Here is a 9,265-nt window from a genome sequence, read left to right as displayed (position 1 = left end):
TCAGGAAAGCCAAGCAATTTATTGTTTAAAAAATACTGTGGGGAGCCGGTTGCTGGCGGCTCACGCCTGCAATCCTTGCTACTTGGGAGGTTGAGACTGGGACGATCGCGGTTCAAAGCCAGCCCTGGGAAATAGTTTGCAAGACCTCATCTCCACAATAACCAGAGCAAAATGGACTGATTTTGCGCCTGATTTGCAAGCATGAAGCCCTGAGTTCAAACCCCAGTCCCGCTAAAATAGATAAATAACCAATACATAAATACAGTAGTGTGGCTTCCTAGCAAGTGAGAAGCCCCAAGTTCAAACCCCAGTAACACACACACACACACACACACACACACACACACACACACACGAGTGAAGGAAAGGGAGACATCTAATGTTGGAGGGCTGTAAAGCAGAGAGACTGGGAGGTCTTCAGGAAAGGTGTAGGGGCATTGGGTGAGCACTCTGTGCTGAAGTACGTGGGGGAGAGGGTCCTCGCTCCTCCTGCGGTCACTTTTGCAAATCAGACCTTGGTTGACCCTGGTTATCCTGAAGTTCTGGTGCCCCCAGGTCCCTGCTAAGACTCTTTGGCAGCCTTGGCTCTGTGGTCCCTGGGAGAAGCCCCAGAAGGCCTTTCCCCATATCGCTGTGCAGTTCGTAGGGGCACATATCCCTGGTGCCCTGTCTGCCAGGCCTGACTCCTGTTGTGCCAAGCTGCCTCTTTTTAAAAAATAGAATTTATTTGAGATTGTTCCTCTTCTTCTTTGATATAGGCATTTATTGCTATAAAATTTCCTCTTACAGTTCTAAGAGGGAATGCTTTAGCTGCATCCCATAAGCCTTGGTGTATTGTGTGCCCGTTTGCATTTATCTTTTAATTTCTTCATTGACCCATTGGTTGTTTATTTTCCACATAAGTGTTAATTTTCTGAAATTTCTCCTAAAGTTAATTTGTTTCATACTTAGTGTTAATTTCTAGTTTCAGGTTTGGAAAAGACACTTAATTTGATCTCAGCCATCTTAAAATTTGTGGTGACTTGTTTTGTGCCTAAAATATGATCTGTCCTGGGGAATTTTCCATGTGCACTTGGGAAGAATATGGATTCTGAAGCTGTCAGATTGAATATTCTAGTCTATTTGGGCCAGAATATAGTTCAAGTCTGACCTTTCCTTATTAGATTTTCTGTCTGTGTGCTCTGAACGTAGAGTAATGAAGCCCCTTACTATTATTGTATTGTAGTTTATCTCTCTCTTCAAGTCTATTAATATCTAATATTAATATATTTAGTTGTTCTTATATTGGGTGCACCTATATTTACTATTTTTATATCTTCTTGATGAATTGACCCTCTTGTCATTATATAACCTTCTTGTCTCATTTTCCAGCATTTGACTTAAAGTCTCTCTTATCTGATATAAGTATAGTTATCCCCACTCTCTTTTGGTTTTACATTTTCAAGGAGTATCTTTTTTTCATCCCTTCTCTTTCAATCTATGTGTGGTCTTATACCCACCTGCCTCTTGCTGTAGTCCAGATGCACAGTGGTTTCCTGGCAACTGGAGGACTAGAAGAAAAAGTATTCTATCAGGATGCCTTGCAAGCCCCTGGCCTGGTTTAAGGACAGTCCCTGAGCAACCCCTTTCATTGTGTCCCCAGTGTAAGTTGACCCTGCTGCCTCCTAGAAGGTTGACTTTGAGGAACTTCCTGTACCAGGCTAACCAGTGTCTTCCCTATTCTAGGGGCCAGCTGCAGCCATGGCCTTGGGTGGGGGTCATGGCTGACCAGAGGCCCTCATACTACCAGCACTGGTTCTGCTTTTGGCCTCAGTCCTTGAGTTTCTCCTATCTCTGTTGGGTGTGTGTGGTAGAACAGCTGGGCATGTTGACTACCCAATGCTGGCCCTGACTGTGGAAGGGATATGGGAGGGAGGGGGTAAGTCCTGAGGAGAGAGTCATGTAGACTCCCTCTTTGAAACTGCTGAGCTCCTCTCAATACAGGTTTTCTGAGCATCTGGGTTTTTTGGGGCAGGGGGGGTCAGGGGAGAACTGGCGTTTGAACTCAGGGCCTCATGCTTCTAGCCTTGTTAGGCAGGTGCTCTACTACTTGAGCCAGTCTGGCAGCCCTGTTTTCCATTGGGTATTTTCGAGATAGGATCTCTCAAACTATTTGCCTGGGCTAAATTCAAACCTCAATCCTCTTGTTCTCTGCCTCCCAAATAGCTAGCATTACAGGCATGAGCCACCAGTGCCCAGCCTCTGAGCATCTTATGGGCCTGCCATGTGTGTACCTGGAGGTGACAGTGATAAGCAAGGAGAGTGTCACTTCAAAGATAATGGTGATAGAGCCAGGAATGGTGGTTCACACCTATAATCTCAGTGCTCCAAAGGCTGAGGTAGGAGGCTGGGGTTCAAGATCAGCCTGGGCTACGTAGTGAGACCCTATCTCAAAAACAAACAAAGATGACTGTGATGTCATTGATGCCTCATTAAAAACCTATTTCCAGTCATTTGCTATTTCATTCCTTCAACAAACACTTAGTAAGCACCTACTATATGCCAGGTGTGAAGTTAGGTGCTTGGCCAATTCTAAACTGGCTTACTCTGTCTCACCTGTTCCTTTCTGCAGATGCCAGAAAATAAAGACTCTTATCCATGGTTTCCCTCACTCCTTTTGTCTCCTGACAAGTGCTGCTGCTCTCTGGTGTGGCCCTATATGATGTGGCATACCCCCTCCTTTTGGAAACCAGAAGAAACAAGCAGTGACAGAGATGATTTCAAGTGCTCATAGTTTAGTGAGAGAGCAGATAAGACAACAAAGCACTGAGGATGGTCTGAGCTCCTTTAAGACTTCCACTGGAGTAAAAAGAGCCCGATAAGATTACAGTGTGCCTCTACAGGGAAAAAGCAATCAATCTAGGATGAGAGAGGCTAGGGTGCTTTTATAGCAGAGCCGGGTTCTAAAACCAAATCTGACATTTGCATCCCACAGTGCTGGGTTAAGCATGGCTTTTGGACTGGGGATGTAGCTCACTGGTAGAAAGTGTTTGCCCAGCATGTGTGAGAAGACCTCAGTTCAAGCCCCAGCACCACACTCACACACACACACACACATAAAAAAACCCTCTGTATTTGACAGTGATATGGTGGCACATGTCTCAGGTACTTGGGAGTCAGAGATTGGGGTTTTAGGCCAACTCAGGCCAAAAACGTTAGCAAGACTCCATCTCAACCAACAAGTCAGTAGTGGTGGTCCCAGCTATGTGGGAGGCATAGGTGGTAGGATTGGTCCAAGTCAGGCCCTAAGCAAAAGCGGGAGACCCTATGAAAATAATAACTGAAGTAAATGGGCCAGGGGCATGGCTGAAATGGTTGAGCACTTGCCTAGCAAGCTTGAGGCCCTGAGTACAAACCCCAGGACTGACAAAAAAGGAAAAAACAGAACCAAAAACACAGCATGACTAAAAAGTCCCAGTGTTTTGACAGCTGGGTCCTTACAGATCCTGGAAAAAAATGGACCCCTCCTAGGGCTAGCCAGTTCCTCGAGATAGAAAGGACCACTCACCCCCACCCCCAGTGTGTGCTTTTCAAATGAAAACCAACCAATCCAGAGCCCACATTCAACCACCTTTTTAATTAGCACAGACTAGGCCACCACCCTTTTTTTGGTGGGGGGGGCAGGGAGAGGGGTAGTTGAGGCTCTAACCCAGAGCTTCACACAGGCTGAACCACAGCCCAACTCCTATCCACCTGCTTTAATCACTCCAAGGCCAGGTAGCAGCCCACTAGGGACATCCCCTACGCTCAAGAGTCCTCTGAAATGATGTCAACTAGGCAAGCCTCTGCCTGTTTATCCTGCCTCACCTGCTCCTTTAAACTATCATGAAGGCTCTTGCTTAGTTTTTTTCCCTACTCCCTCTGCCTCCTGGTGCTTCCCCATGTGGCAGGGTGGTGTGGCATGGCTCCTCCTCTTGGAAACTGAAAGTAACAAGTATCTTTTTCATGCCAATCATCTGATCTGTTGGGTAAAACCTACATTTAAGAACAGGTATAGCGGAGGGCATGGCTCAAGTGGAAGAGCACCTGTCTAACAAGTGTGAGACTTTGAGTTCAAATCCCAGTACTGCCAAAAAAATAAAATAAAATAAAGCAAAATAAAAACAGACATAGAGGCTGGGATTAGTGGTGCACACCTGTAATCTCAGTTATGCAGAAAGTGTAGATAGAAGAATCTAAGTCCAAGGCTGGGCTTTGTGGAAAACATCTGAGACCCTACCTGGAAAAATAAAATAAAATACTTTAAAAAAATGTAAAAACAGATGTCCAGGGCTGAGGACGATGCTCCATGGGAGAGCATGCACAAGGTCCTGAGTTTGATCCTCAACACCACAGAAAGAAAAAGAAAAGGATAGGCAGGTGCTTTACTACTTGAGCCACTGAGTAACATTGAAATACACTGCATTTGTGTATGAAGACAGCATAATGAAATGCACTGTAAGTTGCTGAATAATAGGGGAACAGGGCAATAAAGAGTAAGTAATAGAGAGGGTTAATCTGATTAAAGTATGGTATGTACATGTGTGAAATACCAAGGCAAAACCCCCTTGAACAATCAATATACACTAAAAAAATGAATGACAGAAGGTAAAACAGGTCCTGTCAGGGATGGGTACAGTGGGAGGGGGAGGGCAAACAGGGTGAAGGAAGTGACTATGGTGGATATACTTTTTATACATGAAAATAGCACAATGAACCATGTTGAAATGGTTCTCAGAAGGGGGATGAGGAAGAATGATAGAGAGGTGAATCTAATTAAGATACATTGTAAGCACATATGTAAATGTCACAATGAACCCCCCCATACAACTAATATATGGTAATCAAAAATGCCAAAAAAAGGATAATAATAAATAAAAACAGATACCAAGTGATATCCAGGGAGCTGGGGACAGAGGGCAGATAACAGACATGCCACTCCCTGGATGGGGAGGCTCTCATAGGATGCTCAAAGCTTCCTGGAGGTCAGCATCCCATAGGAGGGCTGCACACAGACTGCAGGGATGCTGAGGGCGCCCCACCACTTCTCCAGGGGGAACAACAGCTGAATGGAGACCTAGAGGGTGAGTTGGTGTCAGTCAGAGGTCAGCAGAGCAGGATGCTAGAGGAAACTGCCAAGTGCGGAACAGCTGGGGCAGGACGGTGGGGCGGGGGTGGATAGTGGAAGTGGGAGGAGAAAGACTATTTGGGGCCTCACCTGCAAAGCCAAGAAAGATGACCTTCATCAGGAAGACACTGGAGAGCTGCTGAAGGGGTTTATTTAGTCTAGCCTGTTTCTGAACTCTGCCAAGGTCATTTGGAAGACGGGGAGCATCAATGGACCAGATCCATGCATACAGGTGGGCAGATCCCAGAGAGCCTCCCACTGCCGTCTACTTCTCACATGTGGACACCCTGGAAGTACAGTGCATGCCACTCACAAGAAGGGACTCTGGAAGGATGCCAGTGCCCAGGGTTTTTGATTTGGATCTTTTTTTTTTTTTTTTTGGATGAACTGGGGTTTGAACTCAGGCCAGCCTCTGACCCTGACCCATAGCTAAGATCACATGCATGTACCACCACACCCTGCTTTTTTGTTGAGATGGAGGGAGTCTTAACTTTTTGCCCAGGCTGCCCTCAAATGTTGATCCTCCCAATTTCCACTTACCGAAGAGCTGGATTTACAGGCGTGAGCCACTGTACTTGGCCCAACATCCAACTTTAGGAATATTAGGAGCTTCTACCCATACCCTGTCATATCTGCAGTGCCAGCTCCTGATTCCAGGTCATTCTAAGCACACAGAGCCAGATCTGCCAGGTGCTCACACAGTCCTAGGGGTGCTGTACTGGAGAGGAAGACTGGCTCTCCACCACTGTGGTTCCTCTTCTTCCATGTCACCTACTTCCCTAGGACTCTTATCTCCTCTTGCCTCCTGCTGAACCTTTGGCCCAGCAGGGCCTTCTCCCTAGTGTACTCTCGCCCCTCACACCCTCACCCAGCATGCATCTCAAGGAAGCCAGCTTGGCCTGGATTGGTTTTTAGGCTTCTGAGATATGTCACCCTGACAACCTGGGCTCTGTGGTAGGCCTGTCCTGCTTCTGTTCATCTTTGGCTCTGAAATCCTATCATGTATCTGCCTTCACTTTGCAGCCATGGGGTCTCAAGGAACAAATGTGCCTCCATCTTCTCCTTTACCTGTGATGTGTACCCCATCAACTTCCCCTGAGAAAGCCCCTCTAGGAAGGGCCAAGACCCCCTCTTGCAAGTCCCCAAGTGCTGTAGCCCCCCCCAGAAGCTGTCACTCTGTCCAAACTTACAAACTCTTCTCAGGTCCCCTTCACTCAGTTTCTCACGTCTCCCCACATTTCTCACTGTTGAGCATTGTTGCATGGGAGTCTAACAGTGACACATTGCAGTAAGCAAAGTACTTACCCCATTCCTTACACAAGGAATTCATGATTGGATCAAGGTAGCTGAGCAAAGTTTTGGGTTTTTTGTAAGAGAAAGAGCATTTGTTTCTCCCTTGGGGATCGGCCATGACCCTGCTGGACCTTACTTCAAGCGTGAATTGGACTCATGTATGTTATGGCTTCAGTCTGAGGGCTAGTGTGGCAAAAGCTTGGTCACCAATGCAACAGTGTTCAGAAGAGGGACTTTTGGAAATGATCAGATCACCAGGATTCTGACCTCATCAGTGAATTAACCCATTGATGGATTCATTTTTTTTTTTTTGATGATACTAAGATTTGAACTCAGGGCTTTGCACTTGCTAGGCAGGTGCTCTACTGCTGGAACCACACCTCCAGTCCTTTTTGCTCTGGTTGTTTTGAAGATCGGATCTTGCTTTTTGCCCAGATGATTGTCATTGGGATGACAGGCATGTATACCACTGTGCCTAGTCATTGGTTGAAAAGGCTCTCTTGAACTTTTTGTCCAGGCTGGCCTCCAACCATGATCCTCCTAATCTCAGCCTCCCAATAAACTAGGATTATAGGAGTGAGCCACCAGTGTTCCTCTGATGGGTTCCCAAATTTGATAAGCTATTGGGAGGTGGTGGAAATTTAGGAAGTGGGACCTAGGGAGTAGGTTCTTGGGAGTGTGCCCTTCTGGGCTACATCTTGTCCTTGGCCCTTTCTCCCACCCCTCTTACATTCTCTCTCTTCCCCTCCCCTTCGCTCCCTCTCCCTCTCTGCTTCCTAGCCATCATGAAATGAGTGGCTTTCCTCTACCATATCCTTCTGCCATGATGCTCTGCCTCACCACAGTCCTCAAAGCAATAGAGCCAGCCAACCATGAACTGAGAACTTTGAAACTAAACCTTTCCTCCTTTAAGTTGTTTTTCTTTTGTTTTTTGATTTTTTGAGACAGAGTCTTGGTATATATCCTAGCCTTGAACTTAAGATCCTCAGCCTCCCAAGTACTGGGATTACAGAGGTGTACCATCATGCATGCCTGACTTTTCTCAAGTATTTTGTCACAACAACAGAGAGCTGACTGATGCAATGTCTGTTCCATGTGTCTTTTTTGGTGGCACTGGGGTTTGAACTCAGGGCCTCATGCTTGCTAGGCAGGTGCTCTACCACTTGAGCCACTCTACCAGTTCTTTTTTCATGATGGACTTTTTCGAGATAGGGTCTTGTGAACTATTTGCCCTCAGCTGGCTTCAAATTATGGTCCTCCTGATCTCTGCCTCCTGAGTAGCTAGGATTACAGGTGTGAGCGGCCAGTGCCTTGCTCCATGTGTCTTTTTATTCAGAGGCGTCCCAGGGTATATCTGTCTTCTAGTAATGGCAAGAGGGGGGGATGAAACCACTTGATGCTCCTGCAGCTTTTGTCACAAATCTGGTGAAGGTCACTTCCATCCAGTCTGTGGCCACACCTACGTTAGGGGATGAGGAGTGCATCCCATGCATAGGGAGCTATGCCAGGGGAAGGAGGGGAGTCTTGGTTTGTTTGTGCTACTATCACACAATACCTAAGGATGGGTAATGTATAAGTCATAGAAAGTTATTGCCCACAGTTCTGGAGGTAAAGCACCAGAGGATTCAGTGTCTTTTCTGCTTCCAGTATGGTGCCATGCTGCATTTTCATAAGGTAGAAAGACCTAGCTAGTTCCTCCAGCTCTTTCATAAGGTTGGAGGATGTAACTCTGAAGACCCAATCAAAGGCCACACTTTCTAATACCATCATCTTGGGGTTTGAGTTCCAACATATGAATTCTGAGAAACATCCAACCCACAACACCTGTGAACAAATGACAGCGTCCAAGTCATTAAAATCCACAGTGATGATAAAGCAAGAGCACGCTAGGGAGGTATGAGGATAGGTAAGACACCCAAAAAACTAGATAGTATTTGTTGCCCTCAATGCAGAGAAACTAATGCAGATACTTTAAAGCAACTGAGGCCAATAGGAGAAGGGGACCAGGAACTAGAGAAAAGGTTAGTTCGAGAAGAATTAATTTAGAAGGCAACACACATGCACAGGAAAGCAATGCAAGTCAAATCCCTGTATAGCTATCCTCATGTCAACTAGCAAAAACCCTTGTTCCTTTCTATTATTGCTTATACTCTCTCTTCAACAAAACTAGAGATAAGGGCAAAATAGTTTCTGCCTGGTAGTGAGGGGGTGGGGGGAGAGGGAGGGGGTAGGGGGGTAAGGGAGGAGGTGGGGGGGAAGGGGGAAGAAATGACCCAAACATTGTATGCACACATGAATAAAAGAAAAAATAAAATAAAATAAAATCCACAGTGAGCTGGGCACCGTGGCTCAGATCTGTAATTCTAGCTACTTGGGAGGACTGTGATTCCAGGCCAGCTAAGGGCAAAAAGTTAACAAGACCCTATTTCAACCAATGAATGGATGCACACCTGTCATCTTCAGCTACACAGGAAAATGCAAATAGTAAGCTCTCAGTCCAGGCATAAAGAGAGATTCTATCTCAAAGAAAAATAAAAACAACCAACCTAAAAAGGGCTGGAGGCTTGGCTCAAGTGGTAGAACACTTGCCTAGGAAGCACAAGGTCCTGAGTTCAACACCCCAGCACTGCCAAAAAAAAAAAAAATTCCACAGTGTTACTGATAGACAGGCAAGTGTAAATTTTAGAACCTAGACCCCTTCCTTCTTGTGGCTCTGCCAACTTCAGTATGTGGTTCTAAGATCACATTTTGAACCTTAGATATGAGCCGTATTTTGAACTTGGATATGGATACAATGCACAATGAAGAAGCTAAATTATCCTGAGG

Source organism: Castor canadensis, chromosome 14 (genome assembly GCF_047511655.1).
Source record: "Castor canadensis chromosome 14, mCasCan1.hap1v2, whole genome shotgun sequence".
Taxonomy (NCBI): domain Eukaryota; kingdom Metazoa; phylum Chordata; class Mammalia; order Rodentia; family Castoridae; genus Castor; species Castor canadensis.
This window is presented reverse-complemented; position numbering follows the sequence as displayed.